We start from the raw sequence: 16620 nt of genomic DNA, 5'->3' as shown, positions 1-16620 counted from the left end.
AAGATGTGCAGCAGGTTAGGTGGATAAAGGATAAAGCTGAAAATGTACTCACAAGTGAGGAGAGTGTGTTGAGCAGATGGAAAGAGTACTTTGAGAGGCTGATGAATGAAGAGAACGAGAGAGAGAAGAGGTGGGATGATGTGGAGCTAGTGAATCAGGTACTGCAATGGATTAGAAAGGAGGAAGTAAGGACAGCTATGAAGAGGATGAAAAATGGAAAGGCCGTTGGTCCAGATGACATACCTATGGAAGCATGGAGGTGTTTAGGAGAGATAGCAGTAGAGATTTTAACCAGATTGTTTAATGGAATCTTGGAAAGTGAGAGGATGACTGAGGAGTGGAGAAGAAGTGTACTGGTGCCGATATATAAGAATAAGGGGGATGTGCAGGACTGCAGTAACTACAGGGGAATAAAATTGATGAGCCACAGCATGAAGTTATGGGAAAGAGTAGTAGAAGCTAGGTTAAAGAAGTGAGGTGATGATTAGTGAGCAGCAGTATGGTTTCATGCCAAGAAAGAGCACTACAGATGCAATGTTTGCTCTGAGGATGTTGATGGAGACGTTTAGAGAAGGCCAGAAGGAGTTGCATTGTGTCTTTGTGGACCTGGAGAAAGCATATGAAAGGATGCCTCAAGAGGAGCTGTGGTATTGTATGAGGAAGTCGGAAGTGGCAGAGAAGAACGTAAGAGTTGTACAGGATATGTACGAGGGAAGTGTGACAGTGGTGAGGTCTGCGGTAAGAGTGACGAATGCATTCAAGCTGGAGGTGGGATTACATCAGGGATCAGCTCTGAGCCCTTTCTTATTTGCAATGGTGATGGACAGGTTGACAGCCGAGATTAGACAGGAGTCCCTGTGGACTATGATATTTGCTGATGACATTGTGATCTGTAGCGATAGTAGGGGGCAGGTTGAGGAGACCCTGGAGAGGTGGAGATATGCTCTGGAGAGGAGAGGAATGAAGGTCAGTAGGAACAAGACAGAATACATGTGTGTAAATGAGAAGGAGGTCAGTTGAATGGTGAGGATGCAAGGAGTAGAGTTGGCAAAGGTGGATGAGTTTAAGTACTTGGGATCAACAGAGTAATGGGGATTGTGGAAGAGAGGTGAAAAAGAGAGTGCAGGTAGGGTGGAATGGGAGGAGAAGAGTGTCAGGAGTAGTTTGTGACAGACAGTTATCAGCAAGAGTGAAAGGGAAGATCTACAGGACGGTAGTGAGACCAGCTATGTTATATGGGTTGGAAACAGTGGCACTGACCAGAAAGTAGGAGACAGAGCTGGAGGTAGCAGAGTTAAAGATGCTAAGATTTGCGTTCGGTGTGACAAGGATGGATAGGATTAGGAATGAGTACATTAGAGGGTCAGCTCAAGTAGGACTGTTGGGAGACAAAGTCAGAGAGGCGAGATTGTGTTGGTTTGGACATGTGCAGAGGAAAGATGCTGAGTATATTGGGAGAAGGATATTAAGGATAGAGCTGCCAGGCAAGAGGAAAAGAGGAAGGTTTATGGATGTGGTGAGAGAGGACATGCAGGTGCTGGGTGTCACAGAGCAAGATATAGAGGATGGAAGATATGGAAAAAGATGATCTGCTGTGGCAACCCCTAATGGGAGCAGCTGAAAGAAGAAGAAGAAGATTGTAGCCTCTTCAAGCATTTTATCCAAAGTTTACAAAAAGATCATGTTCCCTCTCAGTTGACTTCTAATTCTTAATTTTGTTATATTTCCACTTGTTATGGCTGGGCAAGCATATACAAATTAGAAAGCACAAAATCATGCCGTCTAGGTCATTCAAATAGTTTCAGAGACACGAGTCAAGAAATAGGGTTAGGTTCTCTCAGGACCTAACAATAACAAATGAGCTGAAACAATGGTCTGGACCTATGTGGTCAGATGCAAGTGCTTGCTTATACACACTAGCTACAAAGGACAAGTACAAAGAAATCCATTAAAATTCTTAAAAAGAAAAATGAATAGCATAAACCTACTGTATGTGAATTAGGGCAGAATAAACAGAATCTTGTTTAAAAACACATGAATTTGAGAACACACGTGTTAATCTGATACTATGTGGATTAACAGATAGATAGATAGATTTTTCCAGAAACCTCTCCAAGTACGTCATTTGCGAAAATTACCATTAATAAGCCCCCTTAACCAAACCTGGCCCATTAACAAATATCCAAAAATAAAGGATAATCAGCATTACACTGAATATTTTAAATGTTTAGAAATTAAAAGAACTGTTTTTTAAATCTTGAACTGGGAAATGTTAGTTCAAAATGTATAAACATAGAAGGACTTTAACAATCATATTGTAACTGTCTTGGCTTATAACCGTTTATAATTATCTCCATTTTTATGGCCTGACAGATCATCAAAAGAAGAAATATTAGAGAAATGTTGTATTTTGTGGCCAGTGCTTTTCAAATAATTTTTTAAAAATTACACACTGTAAAGTGACAAGACTTAAAGCAACAATTTTAAATATTAGGTAACAATTAAAGCTTAAATAATAATTTAAGTTGTTGTCACTCATTCAGCTCCTGTCATTACCAGCTTTTTGGAGGTCTTTTAAACAAACCCAATTCATATTGTTCTCCTGGACTCTATTCCTACTTCATGCTAAAAGCTTGTCTTGTATCAGTTTATCTGTTTCGTACTGATATTTTTAACATGTTTTTGTTGTCCGGCAGAGTACCTGTTGCTTTTAAGTATGCTTGGTGTTGTAAAACCAATACTTAAAAATCTAATCTTGATTATGCTATACTATACAATTACTACCTAATGTCTATCGTCACTTTTGTGTCTACGGTGCTTGAGATGATGGGTATTTTGCAGCTTTCCAATATGAAAGTTAGGATTATCATAGACCACCACATGCTTGTTTAATATCCAGTGGTGGAACAGAGAAAATTATTTGCAGCTAAACATTTACAACACAGAAGTCATTGTGGATACTCCATGCCAGATTAAAAAAAAATCCTGTTATGCTTGCAGAAGATTCCTTTATCCTCCTTAGATACAAATCTAGCTGTATTTTAGGTAGGTCTTCTATCACCAAGGAATACATCCAAACTTAGATCATCTCCTAAATGCAAGATGCTGAGGAGCTGTTCTATATATCTATATATATAATTCACAAAGTCGACGCCAGAGGGGGAAGACACCCATGAAAGCACGCACACCAAAACAAGACACCCATGAAAGCACGCAGGAAGGGGCGTGGATTCACTAAGCCGCCGACAAGTAGGAAGGAGCCACGCCCACCAACTCTATGACCATTGGATACGACGACAACTCGCAGAGCTACGCCCACTAACTGGGACGCGACGCCTCAGAAAAAACGGCATCATTTATGTTCATCTGTTGTATGCTACACATGGACCTCTCAGCCACATTGAGTTGGGGGCAGCAAATCTTTGATAGGCTGCAACAAAATGATGAAAGTACGGGCGCATTTTTTCACACAAGCTGTGTGTGTGTGGGTGGGTGTTAGTTAGTTAATTTGTTACTCGAAGGATTTCAAGATTTAATATGCACAGGCGGTAACACTGCAAATGCAGCCCAAACAAACCCAAAATCTTCCACAGTCTCCTTACTGTAAAGCAGCAACACTACCACTGCGCTACAAGACAGAGAATGCAGTTAAAGAACGCACCACGCTCTATTTTACTTTCACTTCTGTTTGGACAACTGTGTCGTTCAGAAAGTGTTCACCCATCAATACATAATTATGTGGCGTAAGATACGCCGTGAGTTGGCTAGAGCCACGACCACCAACCCGGACACAAAAACTCACCAATCACCACGTTAGTCGAGTTCCTCCCTGCTACGATCCACATGCACCTCAGAGCCACGAGGCAGCGCCAGAGAGAGACAAAGGCACACACACGCAGCGCGAAAGAGAGACAGAGGCACACACAGGCAGCCCCAGACAGAGAGCCGCGCACACACAGGCAGTGCTACAGAGAGAGCAGCGCAATCCTTTAAAACTGAGGTTAAAACACAATGAAGGAAGCAGTCTTTAAAAACCAATAAGCCCTGTGCCTCTTTTTCATTAGCGTCGCACCTGCTTCACCGATGTAGGCCCTACAACACTCGAGACGCTTTCTCAGCAGCTGACCTTCTCTGTGCCTGACTCCACTACTGTCAGTTGCCTGATTAAAAATGGTGAACTCCTGCAATGTTACTATCTTGGTTGGCTTTTAAATAAAGTTCGGATTTGTTCAAATGTTCCTTTTTTTCCTCCTGTGCTTAAAACTCATTTAAAAAAAAAGTGTTTATACAACTGCTGCAATGTTACTGACAGAGAGAGGGCTCGTGTGCTTCTGAGAGACAGAGGGGGAGGGGGCTCGCGTGCTGCTGAGAGAGAGAGAGGGGGGGGGGGGGGGGTGGGGCTGGGGAAGCTGCTGCTGAGAGAGAGAGAGCCTGCCCATGCAGCTGAGCAGGGAGCCCGGGTGTTTGTGTCAGTGTTATTCAATGTTTTTACTATTAAACTGTGCATTCTGTGGTGTAATTAACTCTATTTGTGCTTAAAAATCTTTAAAAAAATATATTTACATACAGTTTGTACGGTCTGGAATGGATTGATTGTATTTACATACAATCCTATGGGGGAAATTGCTTTGGTTCACGACAAAATCGGTTTACGACCAGAGGTTTGGAACGAATTATGGTCGTGAACCGAGGTTCCACTGTATATTGACTCTAGAAAACATGATCAGCAAGTCTTTGATAGGCTGCAACACAATGATGAAAGAATGGGCACATTTTTTTCTCACAAGCTGGGTGGGTGGGTGTTAGTTAGTTAATTAGTTACTCGAAGGACTTCAAGATTTAATATGCACAAGCGGTAACACAAGCCCAAACCAGAAAAGACGGCTGGCAAAAAGTGGCTGACAAATTAAACACGTGTGCATTGTACTTACTGAAAGCGGCGTTACGGATTTTGCAAATGTTCATTTTTTCCCTCTGCTTAAAAAACATTAAAAAAGCGGCGTGATTATGCGGCGTATACTATGCCACGGGTTGGTATGCAGCGTATAAAACTGTTTGTCGCAGATAATTTGCCTTTTACTTTAACACGAAGACAATTTCCTGTTAGATTTGCCTTTGCGATGACAATTGATAAGGCACAGGGCCAAACTTTCAAAAAGATGTGCATGTATCTGCCAAAACCAGTTTTCAGTCACGGACAGTTGTATGATGCTCTCTCCAGAGTTCCATCTTTTCATTCACTTACTGGTATGCCTGCAGGAACACATGCAGCGAGCAAGAGAGAGCGAGCGACACACACACGCATACAGGCGCGCGAGAGACAGAGCGCTGGACACATAAGAATAATAATACTTCATTACATTCATATACCGGTGTTTTCAGTATTCAAAGCGCTATCCACAAATAGAGAAACCGGGAAGCGAACCCAAAATCTTCCACAGTCTCCTTACTGCAAAACAGCAACACTACCACTAAGCTACAAGGCAGTTAAAGAATGCACCGGCCTCGATTTTGTTTTCACTTCTGTTTACAGCGATCGGATCGTAGCGTGCATTGTTGCAATGTTACTTTTCTTGGTGGCTTATTACATTACGGATGTTTCACATGTTAATTTTTTTCCCTGTGCTTAAAAGACATTAAAAAACTGTTTCTCAACTGTGACTCCAGAACAACTCAGTACGCAAGCTATATTAAGCGTCAACAATGAACACTCGCTACACCTTAATGATCAAGTGCTGAAACTTATCCCTACCGACGAAGTAACTTTCACCAGCGTGGCCTCCATCGTCACAGACAATCCCGCTTTCAGTCACGTACAATTGTATGTTGCTCTCTCCAGAGTTCCATCTTTTCATTCACTCACACTGGTATCCACAAACCCACCCCATTTGGACAACTGTGTCGTTCAGCAAGTGTTCACCCATCAATACATAATTATGCAGCGTATGTTACGCCGCGGGTTGGCTAGTATATTCATATTGCTTTCATATTGCTTGGCTTGGATTACTGCAACTCTCTGTTAATTAGTCTTTCCCAAATGATCATCCAGAAATTACAGTACTTCCAAAAGATTGCCGAATATTTATCAACACACAAAGGTATTCCCATATAACCCCTACGCTTTTTTCTTTATATTGGCTGCCTTTTAAGAACTGGGTCAAATATTAGATTCTGCTACTCATATGCAAGTGCAACTGCACCCATATACTGTATCTTGTGCCTTACTATACATTTCTGCTATTTTCCTCAGGTTCTCTAATTTTCTGGTTGACCTGCAGACTACAAAAGAGAAGACAAGCCTTTTGATCCATTTGCCCACGGCCAACTGCCACTGTCTGTTTTGGCCTCACTAGCTGTTTTAACTGGAGATTGAAGACCGGTCTCTTTCAATGGTCTTTAAATGATTTATAATGGTTATTGATTTTATTTCTTCTATATTAATGCAAAGTACCTTTAGATGACATTGTTTATGCTGTGTACTATATTAATAAAACTTACGATTATTATAAATTTATTATCAAGACTGCACAGTAGTGAATATAACTCTTATTTGTCTCAGTAATTTACAGCATTAAAGAAGAATATACAGACCTGTCATAAAGCTCTGTGCATATTAGCTATTTATTAGCAAATGAAATGATTTACTGTAACTTACATTATTGCATAAGATGGGAATGTACATGTTCTATACAAGCTAACATATGCAGTAAATGGTTATGCCTAACTTTTCTCATATCAGTATTGTTTCTGTCATAATACCAGTCAATGTCTTATATTTTTAAGCAGCTTTTCCTAATTGTTGTCCTAACCTTTTCCTTGTTGTCTTTACACCACCTGACCAGTTTGCTCACCTCGTTCCTGTTTTTGGCTTCGTCATTGTTGGTGATGAGGCCGACCACGGTTGTATTGTCCGCAAACTTGACAATGTGATTGGAACTGTAGATTGGTACACAGTCGTGGGTCTGCAGGGTAAAGACCAACGGGCTGAGCACACACCCTTGTGGGGCCCCTGTGCTCAACGTGATGGTCTTAGAGGTGTTATTGCCGACCCGTGCATTTTATGGCCTCCCTGTAAGAAAGTCCAACACCCAGTTGCAGAGAGAGGTCTTGAGTCCCAAATGGCTGAAGTTTTTGTATTAGCTGCTGGGGAATGATTGTGTTGAATGCTGAACTAAAATCTAAGAACAACATTCACACATAGGAGTTCTTTGAGTGCAGGTGGGTGAGGGCTGGATGGAGAACAACAGAAATTGCATCCTCTATGGACCTGTTTGACCTGTATGCAAACTGAAATGGGTCATGGGAGGGGGAAAGAATGGACTTAATGCTCTGCATAACCAGCCGCTCAAAGCATTTCATAATGGTGGAAGTCACAAAACAGACCCTGAAGCAAAGTTAGCATGCCATTCTAAACAATATGAACTAATAAACAAACAATATATTAATAGAACCTTACAACTATCCATACATAAAATTGTGATGAGTAATAAGTAAATGACTGAGGTTGTTATTTCATTGTTTTCGACTGTGTGATGTGCTGCTTTATGAGTTGTAACCGAAAACACAGCTTTATCACTGGTATATCCCTGGTAAAAATCAATAAAGAGTTAAATTTTTAGAGGCACCTTTTCTGTGTTTCTGTCTTGTCTAAAGACTATCTGCTAACAGTTCTTCTCAGGCTGAATTTCTCCTGTACATAATCTGAAGAAAAGGCTTGGCAACCCATATATGGCATGATGCTATAAAGGTGTTAAAAGTTTATGACTTTGCATTGATATGGGTAACTAAAGGTTTTTTGTTGATTATTTGCAGGTTTAACCTTTAAAACTGTTTGTTACCTATTTTATTACATCATTTATTATTTCGTTAAAATAGTAATAGAAAAAGCTTACATTTGTGTCTTCTAGGATAGCTATAATTAACTAATACCATGACACATAATTGTGAGTGACAGCCAACATACATTTTTAAGTAATTACAATATACTTTCAAATAGAACTTAAACATCTCCTCTGTATTTCCTTTTGAAACTCAAACCTACAAAATATACAAGAAGTGTTTTCCCTGATCAGAAAAGAAAGGATGTACAAAACAGCCATACCTAGGATATTTTTTTGAATACTTCCCCCAAATCCATTCAGATCATTGTTTCAGAGTGAATATCTATCTTTGTGATTCATCAGTTTATAAAGAAACAACTAGCCTTGGGAGAAAGTTGTCTGAAGGCAAATCACTTGGTATGACCCTGAAAAACTCACAGCAGTATGAATAATAGTACTGTAATTAGATGCTAAATTAGTCCACCTGGGCCAATTAGCCCAGAAAAGACACAAGGGCTCAGTAATGCTATGTCAACAGAAATAAAATCAGTAAGGAGAAAAAGGTTGAACTGAAACTCTTAAGAGAAATGAGTAGAACAAGCTCTGATTAAAGAAGTGGCTTAGATCAAATAGATTTTATTATATAAGACACTGAATATTAAAAAAGTCTGATTTTTTTTTAAAAGACACCCATTCCATTTACTAATATTTCATCATAAATAAAAAAGAACATACATTGCTTGATCTATTAATAACTGGAATATTTGATCTAACATTTAAGTAGAAAATATGTGCTAATTACTTGCACTGGTAACTGTATTGTGTGATATTGACTAAAAGATAAAATACATGGTATTTTGAATAAATTTCATATAAGACTTGAGGTTTTTAAAGCACATATTGAACTCAATAATATAAGCAGTAACATCAGCTTAGATTGCAGATCATGTTATGTAAAATATTTCAACTATGTAAATTAAGTTAATGGAGTTATTCTTTTATTTGTACAAACTGAATAAAGTCTTTATGTATTCATTTACAAAAATAAATGTGTTTGAATGTATATGGTGGAACACAACTGAACAGTATAGTAGAATCTTAGGTCTTATCTTTAAATTAATCAACCATGATGTTCCTTTAGAGCATGGGTGTCACACTGTGGAGGGCCACACTGCATGAGAGAGGCTGAGATAGATTTGATATCATTCAAGGAGTTACTGGAATATAAAATAAACACTTTTGCAAAGGTATTATGAAACAGGTGTGCATTTTTTCAAGAACAAAACTGAATAAAAAAAAAATTCAAGTAACAACAAGATACCAAGAAGACATGATTCACCAGTGTTTGTGTGTTTGCTTATATCGCTTCAGCGATATCTTTTACGTCCTGCGGTGGGTTGGCACCCTGCCCAGGATTGGTTCCCTGCCTTGTGCCCTGTGTTGGCTGGGATTGGCTCCAGCAGACCCCCGTGACCCTGTGTTCGGATTCAGCGGGTTGGAAAATGGATGGATGGATGGATGGATATCTTTTACAAATAGCAAAACTTTACACCAGCTGTTACAGCCTCAAATCAAATGTATGTTTTTATAATAGTAATAATAACAGCAGCTCACTAATCATAATGTTAAATGCAGTGAAGACCCAGGATCGAACCTGCAACCTCTTTATTTAGAAGCAGCAATTGATAAATGGGCTTTGTTTTATACATATTGACATCAACATGTAAGTTGAATAATTTATTTTTCTTTGGTTATGTTCTTGAAATAACGATATATTATTTACCCTATTTACCTTATACAACTCAAGGTACCTCAGACCCAGACCCCTCATGGACCCCGTGATCATCAGAGGTGACTGTTGTGCAGAGGGTGCAGACCTATACATACCTGGGAGTGCAGCTGGATGATAAATTGGACTGGACTGCCAATATTGATGCTCTGTGTAAGAAAGGACAGAGCCAGCTATACTTCCTTAGAAGGCTGGCGTCCTTCAACATCTGCAATAAGATGCTGCAGATGTTCTTTCAGACGGTTGTGGCGAGCGTCCTCTTCTATGAGGTGGTGTGCTGGGGAGGATGCATTAAGAAGAGGAGTACCTCACACTTGGACAAACTGGTGAGGAAGGCACAAGGTACAAAGCTGGACAGTTTGACATCCGTGGCAGAGCGACGGGCGCTGAGCAGGCTCCTGTCAATCATGGAGCATCCACTGCATCCACTGAACAGTATCTTCTCCAGACAGAGGAGCAGCTTCAGCGATAGACTGCTGTCACTGTCCTGCTCCACTGACAGACTGAGGAGATCGTTCCTCCCCCACACTATGCGACTCTTCAATTCCACTCGGTGGGGGTAAACGTTAACATACAAAGTTACTGTCTGTTATACCAGGATTTTTATCACTCTTTAATTTAATATTGTTTTTATCAGTATGCTCCTGCTGGAGTATGTGAATTTCCCCTTGGGATTAATAAAGTATCTATCTATCTATCTATCTATCTATCTATCTATCTATCTATCTATCTATCTATCTATCTATCTATCTATCTATCTATCTATCTATCTATCTATCTATCTATCTATCTATCTATCTATCTATCTATGTATCTATCTATCTATCTATGTACTCAGATAAACAGACTTTAGCTGGCAGAACTTCAGCTGCGTCAGTGTGGAATAGGATAGCAGACTTCTGGGATTCTTGTGTTAAAAAGGAGCATCCCATGTTTAATCCTGGTAGCAGATTATTTTTTTCTGTTGTTGGTATACACAGGACAATTTCTTGCAGTAAGGCATTGCCAATATTGTGGCACAGTGGTGTATTGATTAGAACTACTGCCTCAAAGCTCTAGATAATTTATTCATGGAACAACGTGTTTTATATGTCTTAATGTGTGCTATTTACAAATACTTTCCATCATACCTCAGGACTGTAGAACATGTAGGAAAAACAATATTCAACAGCAAGTTAGCTGCTGTACAACATCGTCAATCAAGAGTTAGTTTCAAATCTAGGCTATTCCTTTGCAACAGAAAACAGTTACAAAATGTCTGCAAGAACAAAGGAGGAACTTGTTCAAAGGAACTTCAGGAAGAAATCTGCAATAAAGTCGACTTGTTACAAAGATAAACCTGGACATCAAAAAAATTATGATACTTACAGAGATGTGACAGAAGATAGTTTCAGTGGATTGGCCAAACCTACTGCTGTAATTGGGGTTCTTTACAGCTTTGGACAGAATCACAATAATTAACTGAAAGATGCCATTGCAGTATATTTTTGTTTGACAATATTTGTATTCGTCTAACAGGGCTCTAATGAACCAAAACAGTTATTGCTGCTTGACGTTTATGGGTGTTAAGATAGGGATAGGCTTTATACATATTTATTAGGATGAGGGCTTTAGTTGTAAATGTATATATGTTGTAATATTCAGGTTCATTCAGAGACTGAGTTAATTGTTTTGAAAGTCAGATTATTTTTTAATTTTCTAGTGGCTTCATCAAACAGTTAGCATGTTTTGCTTATAAAATAAGTTATATCTGCAAACACCAGAGATAGTAGAATGTAATTTAATGTGCACATCAAATACATTATAGAGTTGCAAATGGAGGCCCAAATAGACTTGTTGGGGCTGAAATAGCTTTCATAGACGGCAGGGCATCACCTAATCTGGTATTGCTAGTTGTTGTGTGTAAAGGATGTATGACTAATTGGAGTTAGTATTTTTTAAGCATAACATTTCTGAAAGAAATACCAGATGGAGATTTAAAATCTCTTTTGCACTCCCAATGTAAAATTGTTAGCTACATGCTTTGCTTTTATACCATCAGAAAAAAATTTAATCACAATGATTTGCAGATAATGCAGCCTTGATGTTTTTAGCACGGTACACATCTCTGCCGTTGATTTCCTCTTTTGTTGTCTGTCATAGCAGCCATCGAATGAGTAAAAAATGAAAATCTACAAAATATAGACATTGAAGTAATGTCTCTCATTGTAAATTCGAAATAGTAATCTAATCTGTTTCTTGGTTTGAATATTGAAGATTGAAATATCACCAATGGTTTCCAATGGAAGCTTCTGAAATTTCAAAAATGTCTGCAGTTCAGTCTATTTAAGGTATTTCAAAGAAATTAAACTTTCCTAACAGATTTCATTAAAGAGTAAGTGTGCCAAATTTAAGTAAAATTGAGTGCCAAGTTGTTTCATGTCGATAGACAAACCTGACATTCACAGGTGCTTCTCACATTACAGTATATGTGAACTCACCATAAAAGTAGGTGATTAAATGATTGAGCTGTGAATTAAAGGAACCTACTGTAAAAAGAAAAAAACAGGAAATGATAAAATAGAAGAACAGATAAATAATTGAAAACTAATTTAGATTTGCTTACCTATGTTTAGCAATTACATGTTATGTAATACATTACTAGCTTGTATGACACAAAGAAAATGTCTTCATTCATTTATTTCTGGCAAAAGAAGACTGTGAATTGAGCCTATCTAGGAATTGTTGCATGCTGAAAACATCATGTTTCCTTAAAAGAGGACTTTCTCATTGTAGATACATACAGCATTTTGAAAGATCCCTAATGGAAACCGTCACTGTAAATATTGCATTTTCTTGCAGTGTAAAATGTTTTTTGAAATTTTATATTGAGGATATGAACCTAGAATTTTCTTAAGGGTCCTGGGTATTGTATGAACACACACTTGCTTTGTTGATGTATTTTTGTTTTTGCAAGATTTTGATTTTTATCTTACAGTTACTTGTTAAACTTAAAACCAGTAAGATGATTTTCATTATATAGGCAACTAGAAAACGTAAATAAATAAACAATAAATGACAGTTAAGATAATTAATTCCTGACAGTTAGATGTTAAGTTTTTTATATGCTAGACTCAAGGTCAAATGCCCAAAGCTAAAGTGTCTAACCAAAAAAGATGATCAAATTCTGCAGTTAGAAGAAAGATGAAAGTCACAATCAAAATATCCCTGCCAAACTTTCTCTCTTTCATTCCAACTAGCAATTTCCTCTTCAATGGTTTCTTGCTTTTTTCCTTTTTTAAAATTATACATTCTTCCCTTCCTTTTTTAAAATACTTTTTTCTTTGTTCTCTTTATACCCTTGATGGCAGAGATTGTTTTTAATATGCCCTGATCCTAGTAATATTTTTTTTCTTTTATCCCATTTAAAATTAGTTGCATCATGTTATTTTGATTTTCAAAGTTCTGGCGAGGAATCTGTCAGTGCCGCAAAATTAAACTTGATGGTATTGACCAATGTGTGCATAGTTGAAATGCAGATAGCAAACAACTGTTTGCATTTGTCCTGAGGATGTCATTTGTGTGCAAAAGCAAGGCACAGAAAAAGACAAAGATAAATGTTAAGCAATGTAACAAAAACAGTATAACATACTATATTTCAGTACCTCTACATCTAAGCATCAGTAAGTAAGGTTAATTTTGCCTTGTACGAAGTGCTGAATGTGGATGTGTGGCTTGTACCAGATTCTGGCTGGAGAGGCTTGGGTCCATACAGTTATGAATGCAAATGCTCAAATCCTGAATCGAAGTACATTTTAGGAGCTGCATAAATTGTGAGAAAAATAACATTTATAAAAAGACAAGAATAACATTTATAAAAAGACAAGAACAGATTATGTTTAGGAGTAGGTAAAACATTACCAGAGGGATAAGAGAAGCAAACAAAGGACAGCTGGCAGGCAGATTTTCAAGGACAAGTGATTGTCCTTATTTGGCTTCCTAGATTTTTTTTCACAAATGCCACTTGGAGCATTCTTATCCTGAGCTTCATCTGTAAAAATCAAGAAACCAAAATACAGGAAAGGACAGTGGCTTCCAGTTTAGTGTGTAGTATTTCTCTTCTCTTCTTCAGCTGCAGAAAGAACACAGGTAAATACAGAAGTGCAATTGAGACTTATATAATAATAATAATCATAATAATAATCCCAGTTTCCATATCAAAAACCTTTAAAAAACTCAATAAACTGTGTTTAGCGAATTTCATGTTGCACAACTGCAAAATCACATGCAAAACAGTTTTTGGCATCCACTCTACAAAACTCTGTGTGAAAAAAACAATAGTCTGTTTCTCTCACCACTATCATCTTCTTTCATAGGATGCAATAAAACATCTTACAAACAAAATACAGTCAACAAAAAAGCATATGTGGCCTGAATAGAAATATAGGGTGGTGCTTTTGTGAGCCACATCAGAACATAATGAAAGCCACATAGGATTGTCATAGCATAACTAAATGAAATTTATTGCTCACTCAACAAATTCCCCAAATTACCAGAATGCTAATTATCAAAAATAAGTAAATATACAAAGTTCACCTAAAGTATTTGTGAGCATTCAGAATGACTGACCTGAAACTTGGGAAGTTTTAGGTTTTACGTTGAAGTTTGTGTAAATTTCACAACAAAGTTATATTATGAAAATCACCACAGAATTACAGTCATGAAAGGAGGACAATTAATGGATCATTATTATTTTCAAATAAAATCAACGTATTGATTTCAGAAAGGCAAGCGTATGCTAAAATAAAAAATGTCATATTACAGAAACTGGCAGATCTTTTGTGCTTTCAAATTTTATATGCTTCTCGATATAAAAGATTTGGGAAAGCTTCTACACTCAATAAATAAACAATTTCAAGTCACTATGTTGAAGAGCAGGTGAATGGACTGCTTTCTTCAGACAACAGCAGTTTTAATGTTCAAGGAAAAGCAACTATTTAAGCCTAAGCCTAATGTTTCAACTGCCAACTGATACAAATACTTTGTAAGACCGCATCAACCTGAGAGAGTCTCAGAGTAGCAATGTACACCTTACCTTTCATGTATTACCTTCAAAATTGCCCTAATAACAACATTTATTAATTTAAATTAATAAAAATTGTATGATAGTTATTACTTCATAATTATACAAAGTTGTAAAATAAAAGCCGTACATTATATTGTCTGTATAATTTCTTACTTAGTTTCTTTAGCTCATAGTTGTCTGTAGTGTAAACTGCTGTTGATTTTAGTGTGATCTAAAGGTTTTCCATGAGTCAATATATACTGCACATAGCCAATCACTTATGAAAGGGTGGGTAAGGATTTAAAGAAAATATAATAATTTGGCAATAGATTATACAGTTGTCTTACCTGCATTTAAACATTAAACTATGACAGTTTGCTTTTAAGATTAACACCTTGGCAAAAGTAAACAAAGTTAATTACATAAACTCCTAAATTGCTGAACTAGTATAGAGTTGGAAAAAAAGTATTACGATTCTAAGCATGTCTAAGTATGTCTTAAATTGGCAGTTAAAGTGCTCTGTAAACTGAGAAATATTGATTTGTACTTTAAAATTGATCCAGTCATTTTTCTTAAATATGGGCAAATTGTAAATACAACTTCTATGTCTTATAAGAAATGGAGTTTGTTATTTATTGAATGAAAATATCACATGCCTAAATAAATAATTAACATTATTAATTTTCTACTATAATTATGCTGGTGGAGAAATATAAAATATGGCACATTTTTTTAATGTAATGCTGCAAATTATATTCAGATTTATGTGCTGCTTTATAAAAAGCTTTCATTGTACTTTAAAAAGAACATATCATATTTTGACCTTTTTCTGTTCAACTGAATCTTGTTTGGATATTTAAAATTTCTTTCAAGATAATGAAATGTACACTGAACTTGTGGGTTCAAAGAATTAGTATTAATCACTCTCCTCCTTCACACTTTCTATTAGCTGTTATCTCGCATGACCTTCCTCAACGGCGAGAAGTGTGGGAGTTCAGCTGGACTTCTTTGATCATGTCTCTGCTACATTTATTTCTGCTTTTCACCACCTGAGACATGCTGTTAATAACACAGACCAGAATGCTGAAATTGTTAAATATGCGATTGGTCTGCAGTATGTGCTGTGTTTCTTATAAAACTTTCAATAACTAATCAGAAGTGATATACTTATATTGTATCAGCTATAAAGTTAGTTAAAGATTGTCTATCTTTGTCAGACTTTTTAATTTAAACAACATAATATATATCAGATGATAATCTTAACCAATACCATGATTTAAACCATGATATGCATCATGATGTGCTATAAAATAATGCATATGTTTCATTTCTTATAAAAAGATAACATGTTCTGATTTTTTTCCAATATAATGTATTTCTTATAAGACTCATTTTACATAGACAGTAATATAGATTTCAAATTATATTTATTTAATCCCAATTTGGTATTAAATTAAAAGGATCTGCTAGACTCTGTTATCATTCCATTAATGAAGTTATCCATTGTCAAATATTACAAGTGGGAGTTTTGTGACTGATGAGTGTATATTGTAGCTATTTATCTGCACAATAGCAACACTGGTAAAAGCTATACTAAATATTGCATTCTGAACTAACGTAAACTGATTTAACAGCTTTCTCCATTACGAGGTTATGAGCAGTATCAAACTCAAGGTAGGAACCAACCCAGAATTGAATTACTGCAGGGCACATTTACATTTTCATAAACTGATTCTGACTCATTAATAGCCAGTTTAGAACTGCTGTTCAACCTGACCTGTACATTTTAGTGGTATGTGAAAATATTACTGTACTCAGAGAAAACCCCTTGAACCTGAGCATCCCCAATGTGTACATCCATACACTTTGACTAAATACCAGTGAACCCTAAAGCTGTGAGGCAGCAGCGTTCATCAATGTGACAGTGCGCCATTTATCTGGTACCATATTGCAAACTATAATTTAAA

This window comes from Erpetoichthys calabaricus, chromosome 4 (assembly GCF_900747795.2).
Source record: "Erpetoichthys calabaricus chromosome 4, fErpCal1.3, whole genome shotgun sequence".
NCBI lineage: Eukaryota > Metazoa > Chordata > Cladistia > Polypteriformes > Polypteridae > Erpetoichthys > Erpetoichthys calabaricus.
The sequence above is the reverse complement of the archived record's forward strand: the minus strand, read 5'-3'. Positions refer to the sequence as shown.